Source organism: Bubalus kerabau, chromosome 9 (genome assembly GCF_029407905.1).
Source record: "Bubalus kerabau isolate K-KA32 ecotype Philippines breed swamp buffalo chromosome 9, PCC_UOA_SB_1v2, whole genome shotgun sequence".
Lineage (NCBI taxonomy): Eukaryota > Metazoa > Chordata > Mammalia > Artiodactyla > Bovidae > Bubalus > Bubalus kerabau.
In genome coordinates, this window is record NC_073632.1 from 68,582,287 (window position 1) to 68,604,136 (window position 21,850).

Consider the following 21,850-nt stretch of genomic DNA (forward strand, 5'->3'; position numbering starts at 1 on the left):
ATTTCTCTCAATTCTGGAGGCTGGGAAGTCCAGGATCGGGTGCCAGCCAATTTGGTGTTTGGTGAGAGTTGGCCTTCTGTTTCACAGATGGTGCCTTTTCATTGTGTCCTCACATGGAAGGGACTAGGGAGCTCTCTGGGCCTCTTTTATAAGGGAACTAACTCCATTCATGAGGGCTCCATCTCAAACCCTAATCACCTCCCAAAGGCCCCACCTCCAAAGACCATCACACTGGGCATTTGGTTTCATCACATGAGTTTTAGGGCGGGGGGTATGAACCATAGCAAAGTGGGGAGTGGGCTTTGCAGCCAGCTAAAATACTGAGGAGCAATATATTCAAGGGCTTTCCCAGGTGCCTCAGAGGTAGAGAATCCACCTGCAATGCAGGAGATGCTGGAGACAGGGGTTCAATCCCTGGGTCAGGAAGATCCCCTGGAGGAGGAAATGGCAACCCACTCCAGTATTCTTGCTTGGAGAATCCCATGGAAAGAGGATCCTGTCAGGCTACAGTCCATGGGGTCGCAAAGAGACGGACTTGACTGAGTGACTGAGCTCACATGCATGCATGCAATACATTCAAACCTAACATTTGACACTTTTATAATAAGCTTGAATTATTCTGTGATTAAAAATTCATCATTAAAGCCATAAAACATAAGAGTATGTGAAATTTGGCTGATGGGGGAGCAAAGATAGAAGGAGATACTGTGCGGGTCAGACAGACAGCTGAGACACCATACCTTTAGCTGCTATTTCTCAACCCGAAGAAATAACATTTAAACTGACCCCAAAACGTTCTCACACCTAAGTTCTATCTCACTAAAGAAAACAAAAAGGCATCAAATGGTGCAATTCCAGAAGAAGGAGCATGAGGCGGGAGGTCTGTTCTACAGCCTGACTTCTGCATCCCTGAAATGAACATAAACTAGTTTCACAATGAGGAACATGATTTTCTTCTGGTTTAAAGATGCTCACTACATATCAGGGATTCCCTGGTGGCTCAGACAGTAAAGTCTGCCTGCAATGTGGGAGACCTGAGTTCGATCCCAGGGTCAGGAAGATCCCCTTGGAGAAGGAAATGGCAACCCACTCCAGTATTCTTGCCTGGAGGATCCCATGGACTGAGGAGCCTGGGGTGCTACAGTCCATGAGGTCGTAAAGGAGTCGGACACAACTGAGCAACTTCACTTTCACTACACATCACAGGAATGAGCTCAGCATTAACTGACAATTTCAAGGAAATAAAATGCCATAAAAATATAACTTTTTAGGAAAAGGCAGTGAGAAATACAAGTTCAAGAATACGATGAGGGGAGGGGGAAAAAAAGAAAAGAATAAGATGGGACAAGTGACTAAAAGCGGCCCTGAGGGGGGCGGGGTGTCACCCTCTCCAGCGTGCAGTGACTGTTGGCATTTTCCACGTGTTCACACAAGAGTGTAGCCGCCAGAGGAATAAACAAACCTCACCCTGCGTTTTTTTGTCGGGCCATCCGATGTTAGGATCCATTACCTGAGAGGCAGCACAATGAATCATCAGATGAGCCTTTATAAACAAAGCAGTATTCAGACCACCACAAAGGCCAGGAGTCCAACACCAGCTCTGCAGCCCTATCTCCTGTTACTCCTTTTCACAAAATCTCTGCTCTGGCCAGACGGCCACCCTCTCTCCCACCCCTGTTCTCCCTCCAGTACACCCCCCACTTCTGTGGTTCCTGCCTATGTTTGCTAGGGCTGCCATATCAGACTGCCACAAACTTGGTGACTTAAAACAGCAGTCATTTATTCCCTCAAGGGTCTGGAGGCCAGACTCCAAACTCCAGGTGTGGGCAGGCCAGTCCCTCCTCGGGAAGCTTTGGGAAGGATCCCTTCCTCACCTCCTCCAGAGATTAGGCCACGGATGGAGATTAGGGGGCCAGCATTCAACCCACTGCGCTGACCGAGCTGAGCTGTCACCGCTCACTAGAAGCCTTTCCTGGTCTCGTTTTCTGAAGCTAAGGGTGGTTCGCCTGTCCTTCTCACAAGCGTACCTGCAGCAGCTTCTCACTGTGTTCACTGCTGCTTTTCCACAGTGCGGCCTCCCCGGGGGCAGGTGCTCCCCGACGGAAGGAGGAGGGAGTTTCACATTCCCACCAGGGCAGCCACCACACTGTGTCACGGTAACCTTTTATGCCTGTCTTCCCACCTGAGCATCTCGAAGGCAGGGTCCACATCTTCCTCACCTTTGTACCCCCGGCCCCTCCCCAACGTACCTAAAAACAACAGGTGCTTAATTTGATAAACATATTTGTCAAACAAGAGAAAGAATGTATCTGTATCCCAAGAAATGGGTTGTGTATATTGCTACTCATCGGGGGGTACCCATGTGTTGCACAATGCCTGGTGGGAAAGATAAATATTTACAGCAGTCTCACCCATTCAACCCACAGGGTCTGTCAGTAACTCCCATGAGACCGATTTAATGCCCAGGGAATGGGTTGATAACCACAGCCTGAAAAACATCGACCCAGGTGATCACTAAAGTCTTTTTCTATCTCTAAATTCCATCATAACCAACAACTGGAAAAGCAAACTGGCATGCAATCAAATTGTGGTAATCTGACCAAGCAGAAAGCTACAATTAAGGAAAAAGGGCTAAATGTGTGCAAGGTGTTTGGAAGGCATTGGACAAAATAAAATGGGAACCTCGGATGGCATACTTAAGTCACGTCGTCTGCAGACAATCTGTTAAACAAAAACACAAACCCATTGAGTTCAATGGGTTATCGTGTTATACGGGCCACATAATGCTTGAGTGGCAAGTGGTCCTAAGAGCTCTGGTCACTTTTGGAAGGTGCCCTCATCCCACATCCGTCATCATCTGGATCAGTTCCCTCATCTCTAAGCCCTGCTGAAGCCTCTCCAAGCCACGAGGTCTTCATAAAATTCTCATAAAAACATTTTTAAAGAGCACCATGCTTCCAGCTTTCAAATTATCATTAGACACAGAAACATCCAAAAGCCTGAAGCCCCTCCATTCTGATCACAGTCCTCTAGGCTCCCTGCCTCCTGCTGCAGCGCCCTCACCCCCCAACTCTCAGTGGCTGTCCAAATCCTCATCAAATGTTATCTGATGCAATCTTAAGGTATTCTCTTTCCTTAAGGATATTTTTATGTTGAGCTGGAAAACTAAAAAGCTTGTAAGATTGAAAAAGGATGAACTTCTAAATGTAAAATTTTAGGCACAAGGGAATGAGGAGACATGTTTAGGGAAATCCTTTCTGCACTCCTTTGAAACGCACCTACTGGGAAACTAGCTCTTTACCTTCTCGACTTGACAGTGAGCCAACCTGGCTACAGATACATCAACCCACGGGCAGCTGGCATCCTTAATAATGAACAACTTCCTTCTGTTCTGTCGAGAGCAGAGACAAAGATGTGATTCAGGGGCACTCAAATTGAATTATTGTCTTTGTTTAAACCTTCCCACTCAGATGGAGCTGTCAGCTGCCGCAGTCAGTCCAGGGAAGGATGAATGCCTTCAGGAGCGAAACTGCTCAAGTGCCCAGGCAGCCAGCACATGGGGCTCCATCTCCACTGCCGGGCCAGCCCTGTGGCCCTGAGATCTGACCAGAGCTGATGCCCGGGGCTCAGCACCTAGAGGAAGGCAACAGGCTTCCCATGATAAAGGCCCGTGATAAAGTCCTGGAACAGGACTTCCAAACTAGAGGCCCTGCAGACTCATTTGTGGGTCATGGAAGTAAGTTAGCGGGTCATAAGCACCACTTCTTAAAAAAATTTTGATCGGAGGAGAATGGCTGTACAATATTGTGTTGGTTTCTGCATACATCAACATGAATCAGTCAGAGGTACACATATGTCCACTCCCTCTTGAACCTCCCTCCCAAACCCCACTCCATCCCACCCCGCTAGGTTGTCACAGAGCACGGGGTTGAGCTCCCTGTGTTATACCGCAAACTCCCACTGGCTATCTGCTATACACATGGTAATATATATGTTTCCAGGCTATGCTCTCCATCCGTCCCACCCTGTCCTTCCCACACTGCGTCCACAAATCTGTTCTCTATGTCTGCATCTCCACTGCAGATCTGGAAATAGGTTCATCAGTACCATCATAAACACCATTTTAAAGAATAAAACAGAACTAGAAATATCAGAGTGTGGTGCATGTATTTTGGGAAACAACTGTTTCCTTGCATGTGTTTAAATGTATATGTACACAGTACGTCACTATGTAAAATGTATTTCTTCTAATGGGTCACAGTCAAAAAGTCTGAAAGCCACTATCTTTGCACAAAGGTAAATCAAGTGTTCTGTTCAAAGAAATAATAAAAATATAACCCACATTTCTTTGGGGAATGCCAATAATTATCAAAAATACCTTGGACAGTGTCTGCAAACCGAGTCAACCTTTCTTGAGCATAGTTCTGGGGTCCTAAGATATATTTTCAGAGATCTGGAATTCTTGATGAGAATTTTCACATTTTGTGTTCCTAACATAACTGTACAGGACTCTGTGGGGTCTTCCTGGGACAGACCCTTCCCCCATATCCTCTGCTATAGGTCATCTCTGAAGTGCCCAGGTAATGGTATCTGACGCACACACTTCCGGAGTTGTTTTACAGAGGCTAAAACCCCCACCAAATGGAAGAAATTAACTACCTGATGACAATGAGACCCCAGACCCATGGGAGCCTAAGGATAACGTAAACCACCCAGTTACCCCAGCGTCAGTCAGTCAGAGAACTGTGCACGAGTGGGCCGCATGCCCTGAGATCCCCTTGTCCCTCACCTGGGTTTTAAAATTGCTTTGCTGAAACTCTTCGGGGAGCTCAGGGTATTTTGAGCACGAGGCCTTTCCACCCTCACACACACCCAGTTCTCTTGCTTGGCCCTGCAATAAAACTCGCTCTGCTCCAAACTCCATTTCAGTTTGTTTGGCCTCACTGTGCGTCAGGCACACAAACTTGCATTTGGTAACATTAATGAGATTCTAAACTGAATATATTTGGAATCAATCTTCCTCATAATTGTGTTGGGTCATATGGTTTAAACGTTCATGTTTGCATTCGTGTTTATCATCTAATGCAGGTGGCTGGACTGCTGAGAACACAAAAGCAGGCTTTATCTAGCAATGATATGTGCAAAGGCCAGGCCAGGTCATGCTGGGCAGTGGGGTCTCAACCACCTGACCAAGACGATGGGTAGGAGAACTAAGCTATCATGGAGCGACTGGTAAAGACAGGCCTGCTGAACAAGGAACCCGGGCCACAGCTCTCACTTCCAGGTCCGGGAGCAAATACTATGGATCCCATCTCTGTATATACCAACTTACAACAGTTTTGTCATGGTAAATGTAAAAGTGAATGCAATAACATGAGTGATTTTCACATTAACACAGAACAAAGGGACCAATCTAATGTTTTACAAGTTATACGGCTAATTTCATGTACGTCTCCTATCATGTTGCTGAAGGTTCTTTTTTTTTTTCCTTCCAGTATGTCTAGAAGTTAAATTTGGCTGGAGGGGAAAACAGCTTGAGGACTACACTTACGCATTTCATATTACTTTCTCCCACACATAAACAATTCTTGATCAATGGAGAAGTCAGAGCACAGGAAATACCAAATGGAGGTGAACTGCCTTATTTTTTATTTGACTGTGGCATGCTTTATGGAAGTCATTTTGTGGCTAATTCATTTCCTTAATTATACTTGCCCTAGAGCAATATTACATGAGTTTATATTCCCCAATATTGGAAGGGGAAGGTCCCAGAACACACAGGATATGAGAAGGAAGCCAAGCTGAATGTTTTTTTAAATTTAGCTGAAAAAAGCTGGTAGGTGTGAATTCTGAGAAAGGATGAAAATTCAGCAATACATATCCAAAGCCTCTAACTGTGGTTTGCTCTCTGACCCAGAAATCCCACTTTCAGAAACTGACCCAAAAGTAGTAACTCTAGAGGTCAGAAAGGATTTAATTGCAAGAGTATCAGGAGAGGGGTCAGTAGAGATGGTTCAGTCATGGAATGAGGAGATGATGCTATATAGTAAGTGTTTACTTTATGCAAGGGTCTATTCTAAGCACTCAACATCTATCTCCTCATTTAATTCTCAAAGCAGACCAGTCGAGCAGGTATGATTGTTCTCCCCATTTTACAGAAGACTAGGGGGAGACACACAGCAGTTAAATAACTTGCCCAGCTGATAAGAGGCAAGGTTGAGGTATGCACCCAGAGTCTGATTCTAGGATCTCTGCCCTGTCCTCTCAATGGATCACTAGAAGTCATGTAAAATGATGTAATATAACTGCGATAGAAGCATAGAAATATCTCATTTTCATGAGATAGTGTGACATGAACAAGGAAAGTTACAAAATATCACATACTGTAACCCTAACTTTGTAAAACTGTAAAGACAAGCAGGATATATATCAAAGTTAACTACTGGTATTTTTATATACTTGAATTTTTTTAACAACACATCACTTAAAAAATACGTTCCAGGTAATCTTACAAGTTAGTTCGTAAGATGGCATAAATATACAACATCACAGCCAACTTCTGGTGAGGATTAGTCACTCACCCTTCTATTGCTTTCTACACAAAGATAAGCCTGAGAGCTTTCTTGTGGGACTTTGATTTAATAGCACTTGACTGTCAAATAAAAATTTAATCACACTAAACTATCTAAGAATTCATACTCCCTAGGAATCTTTACTCCAGCCCGAATCCTGTTCTGCATCATCAGGGCCTCCAGCCTGGCCTGTGACAACAGGCAGGTGGACCTGCGCGCCCGTAGGTCCCCACCTGTCCCCACGATAACCCCCTTCCCAACAGAGGGGATAGTGCCCAGAAGCAGGGCAGTGGGCTGAAACAGCCGCCCAGGCCCTGGAGGCCAGGCCTGTGGCCACAATGAACGGTCTTCTTCCCTTTAAGGACAGGAGGGCATGAAAGACAATCCAAAGCCAACCACAGCACCCAGGCCAGATCCCTACCTGCATTTGAACAGTCTCGGTAGAGCTTAGAGCAGGGAACGCCCCAGCAACGAAGCTCTGAATCCAAGCTGCCATGTTTTGAGCATCCTGACCCAGCAAGACTGGATCTGTCCTCACTCCCAACAACACAGCATTTGACACCAAATGTGAGATACAGGGGCTTCCCTGGTGGCTCAGCGGTAAAGAATCCGCCTGCAATACAGGAGACATGGGAGACACAGATTCGATCCCTGGATTGGGAAGACCCCTTGGTGAAGGGAATGGCAACCCATTCCAGTATTCTTGCCTGGAGAATACCACGGACAGAGGAGCCTGGAGAGCTACAGTCCATGGGGTTGCAAAGAGTCGGACACAACTGAAGTGATTTAGCATGCACGTACACACACGTGGGATACAGATGCTAAGTGTAATAATAGGGCATCATTCTAGACGCTTTCAATGCTCTGCCTGTGAACTTGAGAGAAACAGAGCTGAAAGAACCTCAGAGACGACCATTGGGTTCAGTGTCCGTCAATATGGACGCCACTGGCATCTGGAGTGTACCAATTCTTCCCTGGACCAGGTGGCATTTCAGGATTTTAGTATCCGGGGTCCTCAATCATTACTGCCTCCATACACTGCAACAATTTGAAATGTTCCCCCTCAATATTCCTGAGGGCCCCTGTAAGGACATTGCCAATCTTGGTCCAGAACCACTGACCTGGTCCATCACTGAGGCAGGGAAGTCAGTCATTTGCCCAGGCCACCTAAGTAGCTAGATGTCTCATAACAGTTTTGTGTTCTTTCCATTGTACCTAATTCTGCTCCTTAGAGCATGAGATCCTTCAAAATTAAGAACAAACTTCACACTTCACTGATAGGATTTATGGCTTCTGGATCTAAGCCTGACTGCCTGAGCTGTTTTTTCAGTCTCATTATGGGTATTCTGGTATGGGAGCATAATTCTATCATCATAATTACTCTAATAGGACCAAGAAGTGTCTGAACTAACAACCAATATTCAAGGCTATGGGATGCACTGTACGCAGAACTCATATTGCCAAGAATATCTGTACCAGAGAAAGAGAGAGAGGTCTGGAAACATCTGCATTTTGTTAACAACATGTTTTTCTTAAAGCACCATCTCTTCAATCAGTCAGGGAACTGAGTCCTACATGGGATAGCTTTTACCAAATAATACCTTTTAGTTGGAGATTTTTTTTTTTTTTGGCCACAGGGCATTCGGGGGTCTTAGTTCCCTGACGAAGGATGGATGGAACCCACGCTCCCTGCAGTGGAAGCCCAGAGTCCTAACCAAGGTACCTCTAGGGAATTCCCTTGAGATTTTTTTAAAAATCAAGATACTCTAACTCAAACTAGCACTCATTCTGAATATGACATCTCAACTTATATTTTAAATAATTTCTTGCTAGTTCTTAAAGGATTCGTAACAAAATCGGTTCAAAGCGTGACAATGTTAACTGAAAAAATGGACAACATAAGAGCTCTGAGTGCAGTTGTATTTGGGGACTTTCTGAGGACGATAGCCCGGGAGACAGTCTCTCAGGCAGCTCTGAGGAACCGCTCTGAAGAGGCGTAGGGGCGGGTCACAGTACATACGATGAGACAGAGGGGGCTCACACAATCCAGCACGCATCTCCGTAGAAGGTCGCTATTACGTCACAAGCAGCACTTGTCTCCGTTAACAATTTTAGTGCTTTTCCAGGTATGAGAAGATGCACCAAGTTGGGTTCATAACATTTTCTACTGAAAATATCTAACTATATGAAGTCCTGTGCTGCTAGCTTTCCCCAGAGCACAGAGTGCCTCACTCCTGATCTCTGTCCTGAACTCCTTTCAGGGGGTGTTAAGGTCAGCGCCTGTTGTGGCTGATGACTTAATCCCCATAGAGCTAGGTGTCGGGAGATACTCTTTAGTTGGCATATATAACTTTTATAATTCACATGTTAAATTTAGGACACTATAGCTACATAAATTCTTCCACTTTAGTTTTAGAGAGAGAGGGGGGAAAAAGCACAAACTTCAGCACCTCCATTCTTTAGTAGAGGTTATTCATAAATTTAGTGTATAACTTTTCCTTCAAATTCTCTAACTTGTAAAGCACATAATGACATTCCTTGTATGAGTCACACAATTTACCATTACTATAAGAACAAGAAGGGAGGTTGAGCTGGAAAGGACTTAAAGACAAGAGAAAGAAGAGGGCTGTGCCCGAGGGACTATAGAAACATGATGCCAAAAACAATGCTACAGAAATCTCAGGTAAAATTCAAAAAGTACTTTGAAACTAGCATCTACCAACAGATTTTGTATATGCACATGCATGTGGGCAAATATGATTTTTTTTCTTAAACCAAATCCAATTAATCATCACTTAGTAGTATTCTTTTTTATTTCAAAAAACTTCATTGAGCCTCTGTCGACCGACATCCAAAGAGACCACTCCCACCGCATGTACCTGGGGAAATCTCCAGTCCACAGTCACCGTCCCAAACAGAAGTTTTACAGCAGAGCTGATTGGGACTTACCTCTGCAGCCAGGATGCCGGGTGCCTCACAGGGCACAGCCTGCAGCCACCCAGGGCTGGGCTTTGTGTGGTTGGAAGGATGGCGCGAGAGTCTGGAAGGATCGCCTCGGGCCCCTCGGACCATTTACATGTCAATAGTCAAACCAAAGCTCCCCTGACCCGGCCCCTCAGCACTCAGGCCGTGGGTTTGGTCCTTCTCTCTCTCCACGGAGCCTGGAAGCCGCTGGCTGCCAGCAGGCATCTGGCAAACTCTTTATGAAGGATTTGTCACCCTCTTCAGAGTCCTGAGCCTAGGTAAATACATCACAGGCTTTTCAAATTATCCGCGGACACCATGCTGGGAGAGATGAATGCTTTAGATAAGACGGACAGAATCAAGAATTCCAAAAGAAGTCTGTCTGGCTTAGGGAAAAAAAACAAAAAAATGAGCTGAAAGGAAAAAAAAAAAGTTCAGAGAAATAGAAGTTTCCATCTTTCAATCAGACTCAAAAAGCAACTGCTCTGGGGTTTTAGTTTACTTATAAGTCAATATGAGACAATGGAGTGATATGGAGAAACAAGAAACTGAACAAACTTAACAGTGTCAGGATTTGTTATAAAAACACAGCCCTAAGGACGAGGAGGGGGTGGGGAAGAGGAGCAGGTCCACGTAGTATTGGACAGAGGATCGTGGGTAACCAGGAGGGCAGAAATCCTAGGAATCCTGTCCTGTGAGGAAGATGTGATTTAGACAGGGTGGGGGCGGGGAACGGCCATCACTGGGCGGGAAGCACACACACAGCAGATTTGTTCCGGGGGCTCCAGCCAGCAGAACAAAGGGTGGACGGCTGGACAGAGCCAGCATCTGCATATGCTGAGGAGAGCTGTCTAACAGTGAAAAACACTGCCTCTGTCCCCCCACCCCACCAAGAGTCAGACCCAAGGCTGCTGTCCTGCAAGACCCCTAGACCTACCCCATGCCCCCTCTCCCCAAGAGAGGTGTTGGCAGAAACTCCTTCCAGGCCAGCTGCCTTCAGGGACTTCCTCACTTAGCCTCTGACGTGAGAAGATCACCCTGACCACCTATGGGTTCTCAGGATCTTTCGAGCTGGAAACAGGATGACTACGAAAACAATATATATGGATTTAAAAAGTGGCATAATCTGTGTAATGTACCAAGACTGATTTATCTTGAGACGAAGCCACTCTTGTGATGCTCAAAAACAGTCCAAGCCTTAGTCATTTCTGAAATTACAAAAGTGCAGATCCGTGACCCATTTATCATGGTCTGTAAATGGCAAGGTTGGCTCCCTGGATCCATTCCCTTACCTTCCTTCTCCTTCCTCTTCCCATTTCTCAAAAAGTTGCTGATATAATCTGGGTCACTTACAGCACTTACATTTACAAAGTGTTTTACGGTCAGTTGCATCTTATGAATATTTCATAGGGCAGGATCTCTCTGCTAATTTAGGACTGAGAAGCAAAGGAAAGGAGGGAGTTCTAGGGAACGCCTTCAGAAAGTGTCCGCAGGGACTGAGGGGACATTGTTAAGGGGGACTGTTTCCCCCTTAAAAATCTCCTCCCCAGGAAAGCTTCTTTCTCCATCTACATTGCGAAAGAATAAGAGAACTGCTTTGACCCACACTGCCCCCAGCACTGTTCTGGGTACCAAGCAGATTCAGAAGAGACTTCAAGCCTCCTCATCCAGTAGACACCTAACCACCACCACCACCACCACCACCACCATCGGGCTTCCCAGGTGACACAGTGGTGAAGAATATACCTGCCAATGCAGGAGACGCAAGAGATGTGGGCTGGATCCCTGGATAGGGAAGAACCCCTGGAGTAGGAAATGGCAACCCGCTCCAGTGTTCTTGCCTGGAAAATTCTGTGGACAGAGGAGCCTGGCGGGCTACAGTCCATGGGCTCACCAAGAGTCAGACGTGGCTGAGCACGCACACACCACCACCACCACCAATACACTGGCACATCACCTAAGAACACTATTATAAAACAGCTCTCAACATTCTCCCTTTTCTAAAGTCAGCAGAGAAAATGCACAAGGTATGCATGGATAAAATTTTGGTAATTACTGACAAATTACCCTCCAAATAGATTTACTCTCCCTCCCCTGCCCTACGGGTGTGCCATTTTCCTACCTGACCACCAACATGGACATGATCAGTCTGTATTTTTATGTTTTGCTTTGTCATTGAAAACAGGATGGGGGGAATCTTGTTTTTGTTCACTCTGTATTTCATTTATTGTTACTTAGGTTAAGCATCATTATATTTTTTTTAAATGCTAGGAAAAAAATTTGGAGAAACATCCTAAATTGCAGACCATGGTTGTTCATCTTCATGGGATAAGAATATAAGAGATTTATACTTTCCACTTATGTGCTTCTGTAGTGTTTAAACTATGCATGACTTTGTTTTTTTTTCCCCTGACTTCAAGAGTAAAGTTTTTTAAGTAACTAGTGGGACATTTGTTAAAATTATATCAATGATTATTCAGCATCAATTAATTATGCAGGGCAATCTTTGGGGCAGAGAACACAAAACTAATTTAGATGAGTCCTCGCTCCTTGATATTCACTATCTAGTTGAGTGAATAAAATATACTCACACTCACTTTTTTTTAAAGAGCAAATTTTATCTTCAATGCTCTCTTTTAAAAAAAAAAAAAACTTCTTTATTTATTTGGCTGCACCACGTTTTAGTTGTGTGTGACATTCAAACTCTTAGTTGGGGCATGTGGACTCTAGTTCCCTGACCAGGGATTGAACCTGGGCCCCTTGCATTGGAAGCAGGAAGTCTTAGCCACTGGACCACCAGGGAGGTCTCTTACCTCACTTTTAAAATGAAGAAACAATACAAAGCTAGTTAGCAAACTCTTCTCTCACTGAGAACCCCATCACTCCTATATGGTTCCTTCACGCCCACATAGGTCTAGCATGTCACCATGATGGTGAGGTTTTTGTTTACTCTATGACAGTAGATACTCTGCCAACATTTAGGGTCTAAGAGAATGCAGAGGACAAGAGTCTTTTTGAAAAAAGCTCAGAATAGAACAGAAATAGCCCACTTGGAAGGCTGATCTTTTGGGACAATTAGATTTCAGATAAGCACTGACCTAAGAGAGTATAAGCAGAGGCCGATGCACACATCTGCTGGTGAGAAACCAGCACAGAAATTCTGTGGGCAGGTTTGTGATGGGGCAATGCCCTTTAAGCAGGTTTTTCTCAGGGGGAGGAAAGAATCTAAGGAGGAGGGGGTCTTCCATCCCAAATAACACAAATCTCACTTTGCTTCCTAGGAAAGGTTCAGTCTTCAAAAGAGGGAAGTACTGAATTATTTTAACACACTCTGGCCTATACAGTCCATGGAATTCTCCAGGCCAGAATACTGGAGCAGGTAGCCTTTCCCTTCTGCAGGGGATCTTCCCAACCCAGGGATCGAACCCAGGTTTCCGCATTGCAGGCAGATTCTTTACCAGCTGAGCTATGAGGGAAGCCCCCAAAGGGTATAAAAGATTATAATAAATTAAAATGGATATGTTCATAAATTTTTACTTGATTACTAATGGGAATGTAAATCAGTATTTCTGAAAAATAATTTGACTTTTTTGATACTGTAATTCTATTTCTAGGATTCTATCACTAAGGAAATACTTCTAATTGTGGGGAAAGCTTTCTGCAGAAAGATGTTCCTGACAGCATTATTTATAATAGCAAAACTGGAAACAGCATCAGGGAGAGTCTTATCCAACAAAAGAGGATGATTCAATAAACATGGAAACATCCACTTACTAGAATATTATACTGCCCTAAAAATGACGTTTCAAGTTTCACATTGGGATGTTATGCAATTCAATAATGCATTGCTGTGAATCTATCCTAAAGAAATAATTGAAAAACACAGGAAAGTAAAAACACCCTAATGTTCAACAATAGAAACTTTAAGTAAGCTCCCAGTGGTTCTTCCAAACTCGGCTCAAGTGGTACTTCTCCTGGGAAATCTGCCCTCACCCCTGGGCCAGCTCTGGGCTCCCATGATGCCCTGAGCACTGCCCACCACAGCATGACCCCAGGGTTCAATTCCTGTGTGCCAGTCTAAGCACCTCAAAGTCAGGGAGCTTGACTTTGTTGGTTTAGTACTCCCAACCCAGCACAGTAAACCAGCATCCAAACGTCTATATTATGTAATTACATATGTAACCAGCGCATTTGCCTTTGAGGGCTGCCATAACAAAATACCACAAACCTGGTGACCTAAACAACAGTCACAATTTATTGTCTCCCGATTCTGGAGGTCACAAGTCTGAAATAAAAGTGTCAGCAGAGTTGATGCCTTTTGAGAGCTGTGAGGGAAGAATCCACTCCAGGTCTCTCTTCTTGTCCTGTGAATGGATAACATCTCCATCTCAGTCTGTCTCCGAATTTCCTCTTTTCATAAAGATACCAGTCAGGCTGGACTAGGACCCACACCAATGACTTCCTCAATAGAGACCTTATCTACAAATAAAGTGACAACCTGAGATAAAGGCAGTTAGGACTTTCACAGTGCATTTTAGGGGGACACAATTCAACCCATAACAATCAGCAAATGTGTAGATTTATGAGAGTTCACAACAATTTTTAAATGCCTGTTTTATAATGTTTAATTTATAGAGTAAGAGTTCTTAACTTGGGTTTTATTTTAGAGTCCATGATCATCCCCACATTAACCACTAATGGTAGAAGATCTCAAATTTTCTTTAAAGAAATAAAATGTGAAGGTAATAAACCAAAATATTAATGGTATATGCCTCAGGGTGATATTATGGATGCCTGGAACTGTTTCTCAATTTTCCGTAGTAGTTTCAAATTACTATTATAGTCAGGGAAAAAAAGCACCTTCCACTTTTTTAAAAATAGAAAAATGGTATTTTTAAAGGTTTAAGGACTTCCCTGGCAGTCCAGTGGTTAAGAATCTGAGCTTCCACTGCAGAGGGCATGGGGTTGATTCCTGGTCAAGGAACTAAGATTCCAAATGCTACATGGTACAGCCAAAAAAACCTGAGTTTAGAAATATGTAAAAATGAACATGTTTTATACCAATAGTATATTCTCAAACTGCAAAATAAAATAAAATATTAGGGAAGAAAAGAGAAAAAATATATAATGCTCACAGTGTTCATTAACAGAAGTTATAGAAAGAGTTTTGGGTATTTCTTCCTAATTTTTGTGTGTTTTCCAAATTTTTAAATAATGAATTATATTACTCTCATAATCAGAACAAGCCAATACATCTTAATTAAGAACATGCAGTTTAAGTATTCGGTTGTATATTAAATATTCAATATTAAGAGCTGAATTAGCACATTATGGTACAATGACAAAATTTAGCTTTTAAATGACCATTATGAACATACAGAAACAGGAAACAGCTTATGAGACAGTTCTGTGGAAAAAAAAATTGTAACACAGTAAATTATACAAATTATAACCAGTAAAATATATCCATATGCCGACAGTAATTTGCAAAAATGAGTATCTATTGAAAGTAGGATTATGTGTTATTTTTAAAGATTCAATATAGTTATATATTTTCATTTTAAAGTATTTATGAAAATGTATTCTAAGTATTCTTAGAAAATGTTCTTTTCTAAGAATATCTGTAAATCTTTTTACACTGTCTGAAATAGCTTCCAGCCATTCCAAGAATCAACTTCTTGACTAGAAGATGACTGGTAAACTTCAGTCTTATCTGGCTCCCAACAAACAACCCACAGTATTTGTTACAATTGAGTGGTTGGTTTCATCTTCACTTGTTGGTGAAGTGCACATGGATACACCCTTTCTAAAGGACAATTTGGCAGTATTTGTTAAACTTATTAATGTTTCACTCCCTTTGTGCATTTCCATACATCTGGGAAACAACTCTACATATGTACAAAGTAAAGGTTAATAAGAATGAACAACTGGTCTACCTAGGGTGGCCCTTTCTCACAGGGGGCTATAGGAAGTACAGTTGCAGTCAGAAAGCAGTTGAGAGACTTACAATAACTACTAAATGGAAAGCTCATGCAGCTTTGATTCACTGCCTGGTTTACTATTTCCTTTGATGTCTTTATTTCTGGCAACCAACCAGAAACAAGGGTGTTGATTCAACTCTACATGTTCCAATCATATGCATGCCAGTACAGATGCTAAGATACAGATTTACTTGAAATATGCACGTTTTAGATTGTTTTCTTCTTAGCCCCCAGCTTCACAAACAGAATTTAAAGTACAGTAACTCTTATTTGAAAACAGTCATAGAATGGGAGCCATATATGCTCTCATTTTTTCTTATTTTTGCTTAAACAGGAAATGTCCAGATCTTAGGTTTGGGCTCCTAGAGTTTGTCTCCTAAATAAGTGTGTTTCCATCCATCTGTTCATATTTACATCATGAGTCTTGAGATTGTTACCTTCTGACAATTTATAAGTAAGACAAATTTCTCATTTTACATTGACTCCCTCAGTGGTAGGGAGTACAAATATTCTGATCAGATCAAGAAATATTTGATCTGATATTTGTATAAAGTACAAATATTCTGATCAGATCAAGAATGTAAGTTAAATTATATCTCTTCAGTGTAGACTATAAAGGAGGCAGAGTAAAAGTACAAATAATTTCAAGCCAAAATGAAATTAATGAATTAGGCTTGTTTCTAGACTATATTCAATTAACAATGTAGTGGGCAATTTTCAGATTAAAAAAGAAGAGAAAAAATTTTACAAGTTATTGATACTTATAGTTTGTCAATGAAAGCATCTTTATGAACACTGATCATATCTATTTGTGGACCACTGCACATTCTGAACATTTTTTTCTCGACCTCAAGCTAATGACAGCTTTAGAGGTGAGAAGCAAAAGATAAAAGGAAGCTGGGTGAGTTGTATAGTATTTCATGGGGCCATCTGGGGAAGTCTGGCAGATAAGCATTACCTCCTGTATCCCCTTCATACACAGCATTACACGTTGTCAATTTTTTTGGTTTTTTTGGCCGCACTGCTGTGACTTGTGCAATCTTAGTTCCCCAACCAAGGATTAAACCTGGGTCCACAGCAGTGAAAGCCCAAGTCTTAACCACTGGACCTCCGGGGAATTCCCTATAAGATGTCAATTTTTAAGCCTCAAGTCCCACCATTAACTGGATTAACAGTTGCTTAGAAAACAAATTTTTTAAAAAACCATTCGCACTAGTAATGTGAGATGTTACTTTACAAAATAATGTTACTTCTCTTAAAATCAACACTATGCATCAGGGACACAGACATTCTCTGGTGAGACTTACGATTAGGCAACCCTAGAAGGATAAGAATAAAGACAAGATTTTATAAGGAAAGAAAAACCAAGAAATGACACCTTTGAAGAAAAACAAGTTTTAGTCAATTCTCTAGACCTACAGCAGTGATCACATAAAAACAAAAAACAAAGGCAAGGGAGCAAAAACAGTGTGCCTGAATTCAAAACATGAGATGCCTGATCAGGAATATAAAAATCAACAATGTCTGATTTAAAGAATCTCTATTAACCACAAAGGAAGTAGAAGCAAGGCATGACGACAGGCCAGTGACCATGGGGGCAGGTGAGAGGTCAGGAAGCAGGCAGTGGCCTCTCTGCCTCTGGGGCTTTTCCTGGCCAGGTGTGAGCCCAGGTACCTGGGAACCTGAATCCTCCTCACAGAGCCATTACACAGACATTACACACTGCCCTGAGCAATCAGCAGTCATGGGAGCAGGAGAGTGAATGACTTTGGTTGTTTCGGGAGATGGGGTGTTGGGGGGCAGTGTGCTAGCAGCAAGAAACAGTGTGATTTGTCCTGCCTTGTAGAGGAAGCCAGCCATAGCCCAGATGCTGAGAGATGGGGAGATTTGGTGAGATGCTGAGACAGTGGCAGCAAGATCGTCCCCTTCTAACCTGGAGCCAGGCGTGTCAGCACCTGTCACCCTGAGGTTTTCCGCCTGAATCCCCAGGTGCTGTATCCACACTCCTGGCACAGGCTATCCAGAGAGGGACTGACAGGAAAGCACCCAACAAATTTTTGGCAGGTCCACCGTGAAGCAGGACTATTGCCAGAGACAAGCAAAGATCCAAGAAGCACAGTGACCTCCAATAACTAGCTGTTCCTGCTCCTCCAAGGGGCTCCTTCACCCAGCAGGTATGTACCATAGATTCACTAACTCTGGGCCAATCACAGTCACCTAGAGTTTGACCTTATGGGACTGGAACTTGAAGTGATGAGCATGTCCATATATAATACATGCAGGCATTTATATGTATGTGTTTGGAGATGGAAGGGAGGGAGGAAGGAAAGCAGAAATGGTTATTTCTTATTTAGGGAAAACACAGGAGGTGGAACTACACAACCTCTTACCTAATCCACTATCTGTAGAATCTTGTACAAATCTCTACACCTTTACTTAAAAGAAAGGTATTTCAAGAAGCTATTCCAATAGGCACTGTGTTCTGTGCAGTAAACTAAGATTACACTAGTTTTATCATGAGAAAGCGCCTATAAAATCTAACTGATAAAGAATTAAGATTTATTCTACCTGTCCTATTTTGACTGTACCAAATAGTAAATGAGTAATCAAAATAGTGAACTGAACAGTAAATGAGATAAAGTTTCTCTTTAATGCAATCCATATATCTGTTTACCAGTACCCAATGAATTAAACAGCCACTGAAAACAAAGAGGTCACTACCTATTAGAAGGTATAAAAATAGGGAATTATCTGGCAATCTGTGAGTTAGGGCACCATGCTTCCACTGCAGGGGGCATGGGTTCAATTCCTGTTTGGGGAACTAAGATCCCACATGCCAGTGCATTGCAGCCAAAGAAAAAGAGGAAAGAAATTACAAAAATGAAAGCAAAATTATAGATGTTACAATATCTATAATATCAGTTCAGTTCAATTGCTCAGTCGTATCCTACTCTTTGAGACCCCACAAACCGCAGCACGCCAGGCCTCCCTGTCCAACACCAACTCCTGGAGCCTACCCAAACTCATGTCCATTGTAAGTATAAAAAATAAATGATAATTAAAAAAAGAAAACCATAAAAATACCAGAAGAAACTATGGATTAATATTTTTACAATTTTAGGAATACAAAGGCCTTTTCATATTAATCATAAAAGCCCCCCAATTTTTTTTAAATGAATTTATTATTTATTAAAAGATAATTGCTTTACAGAATCTGGCTGTTTTCTGTCAAACCTCAACATGAATCAGCCATAGGTATACATGTATCCCCTCCCTTTTGAAACTTCCTCCTATCTCCCTCCCAACCCCAACCCCAACCCTCTAGATTGATACAGAGCCCCTATTTGAGTTTCCTTACCCATACAGCAATTTCCTGTTGGCTATCTATCTTACATACGGTAATGTAAGTTTTCCATGTTACTCTTTCCATACATTTCACCCTCTCCTTCCCTCTCCCCATGTCCAAAAGTCTATTCTCTATGTCTGTTTCTCCACTGTTGCCCTCTAAATAAATTCTTCAGTACCATTTTTCTAGATTCCGTATATATGTGTTAAAATATGGTATTTCTCTTTCTCTTTCTGACTCACTTCACTCTGTATAATAGGATCTAGATTCATCCACCTGTTCTTTTTATGGCCGAGTAAATGGTTTTTCCAGTGGTCATGTATGGATGTGAGAGTTAGACTGTGAAGAAAGCTGAGCGCCGAAGAATTGATGCTTTTGAACTGTGGTGTTGGAGAAGACTCTTGGGAGTCCCTTGGACTGCAAGGAGATCCAACCAGTCCATCCTAAAGAAGATCAGTCCTGGGTATTCACTGGAAGGACTGATGCTGGAGCTGAAACTCCAGTACTTTGGCCACCTCATGCGAAGAGTTGACTCATTGGAAAAGACCCTGATGCTGGGAAGGATTGGGGGCAGGAGGAGAAGGGGACGATAGAGGATGAGATGGCTGGATGGCATCACTGACTCAATGGACATGAGTTTGGGTAAACTCCCAGAGTTGGTGATGGACAGGGAGGCCTGGCGTGCTGCGATTCATGGGGTCGCAAAGAGTTGGACACGACTGAGCAACTGAACTGAACTGAACTGTATATTCCATTGTGGATATATACCACAACTTCTTCATCCATTCATCTGTCGATGGAAATCTCTGTTGCTTCAATGTTCTAGCTATTGCAAATAGTGCTGCAATGAACAATGGGATACATGTGTCTCTTTCAATTTTGGATTCCTCAGGGTATATGCCTAGGAGTGGGATTGCTGGGCCATACAATGGTTCTATTCCTAGTTTTTTAAGGACACTCCATACCGTCTTCCATAGTGGCTGTATCAATTTACATTCCCACCAACAGTGCAAGAGTGTTCCCTTTCTCCACACCCTCTCCAGCATTTATTGTTTGTAGACTTTTTGATGAGGGCCATTCTGACCAGTGTGAGGTGACATCTCATTGTAGCTTTGACTTGCATTTCTCTAATAATGAGCAATGTTGAGCATCTTTTCATGTGTCCGCTAGCCATCTGTATGTCTTCTTTGGAGAAATGTCCATCCAGGCCTTTTCCTCACTTTTTGATTGGGTTGTTTGTTTTTCTGGTATTGAGCTGTATGAGCTGCTTATATATTTTGGAAATTAATCCTTTGTCAGTTGTTTCATTTGCTATTATTTTATCCCATTCTGAGGGTTGTCTTTTCACTTTGCTTATAGTTTCCTTTGCTGTGCAAAAGCTTTTAAGTTCCATCAGGTCCCACTTGTTTACTTTTGTTTTATTTCTGTTACTCTAGGAGGTGGGTCATAGAGGATCTTGCTTTGGTTTATGTCATCGAGCGTTCTCCCTGTGTTTTCCTCTAAGAGTTTTATAGTTTCTGGTCTTACATTTAGGTCTTTAATCCATTTTGAGTTTATCTTTGTGTATGGTGTTAGGAAGTGTTCTGATTTCATTCTTTTACATGTAGCTGTCCAGTTTTCCCAGCACCATTTATTGAAGAGGCTGTCTTTGCCCCATTGTATATTCTTGCCTCCTTTGCAAAAAATAAGGTACCCATTGGTGCGTGGGTTTATTTCTGGGCTTTCTATCTTGTTCCATTGGTCTATATTTCTGTTTTTATGCCAGTACTATACTGTCTTAAGCTGAAGTCAGGAAGCTTCATTCCTCCAGCTCCAAAACTGAAAGCCAAAAATTTAAAACTGTGATAATATATATTAATGTTGTTCAGTCACTAAGTTGAATCAGACTCCTTGAGACCCCATGGACTGCAGCACACCAGGCTTCCCTGTCCTTCACTATCTCCTGGATTTTGCTCAGATTCATGTTTACTGAGTCAGTGGTGCTACCTAACCATCTCATCCTCTTCTGCCTGCTTCTCCTCCTGCCCTCAATCTTTCTCAGCATCAAGGTCTTTTCCAATGAGTAGGCTCTTCACATCAAGTGTCCAAACTATTGAACTACCTTCAGCATCAGTCCTTCCAATGAATATTCAGAGTTGATTTCCTTTAGGATTGACTGGTTTGATGTCCTGGCTGTTCCAGGGGACTCTCCAAGAGCCTTCTCCAGCACCACAGTTTAAAATGTGGTAGCATGCATAATTTTTGAAAAGTTCTTATCAATGAATAAAGACAAAACACTCAAATAATAAAATGGACAGAGGCTCTGATTAGGCAGTTCCACACACACACAAAATCAAAAGCTCCACTAAAGACTGGAATTATTTGGATTTATGACCCTAAAAGAGTCCAGTATACAGCAGTCAGTCTAATTGAAGGAAAACACAAACACATGCAAACATTAACTTACAAAATAATATTCAATCTTACTCTTGAAAGAAATGCAAAAAAAAAAAAAAAAGAGATTTTTAAAGCATAAAGTTGGCAAAGATTAGGATGATTTGGCAACATTCATGTTGGTGAAGGCAGTGGAAAAGCCACTGAAAACTTTACCTTTCTGATGGGCAATAAAATCATCTAGAATACACACACATTTGACCCATGAATTTCACACGCAGGAATTTATCCTAAAGAGATAATGGGGGGACTTCGCTGGTGGTCCAGTGGCTAAGACTCTGCAGTCCCAACTCAGGGGGCCCAAATTCAATCTGTGATCAGGGAACTAGATCCCACACACTGCAACTAAAAGACCCTGCATGCCACAACTAAGGCCTGGTGCCGTCAAATAAATAAATAATATATTTTTTATAAAGGGATAATGGGAAGAGAGGGGTGAGTTTAAGAATAGCTATATAAAGATATTAACTACTAGAATGGTTAATTTTCTGTCCCAGCTTAATTGGGCCACTGGGTACCCAGCTATTTGGTTAAACATATTTCTGGGTGTCATA

At 42.4% G+C, this 21,850-nt stretch overlaps 1 protein-coding gene and 1 non-coding gene across 6 annotated transcripts in view; both read right to left on the reverse strand.

Moving 5' to 3' along the window:
• The window catches only part of ANKRD6 (ankyrin repeat domain 6), a 183,818-nt gene that overhangs the window by 124,045 nt on the left and 37,923 nt on the right, over positions 1 to 21,850 (reverse strand). The gene's annotated exons all lie outside the window — the stretch shown is intronic.
• TRNAW-CCA (transfer RNA tryptophan (anticodon CCA)) lies at positions 12,267 to 12,339 on the reverse strand. The gene has a single exon. It is a non-coding gene; the product is annotated as a tRNA-Trp (tRNA).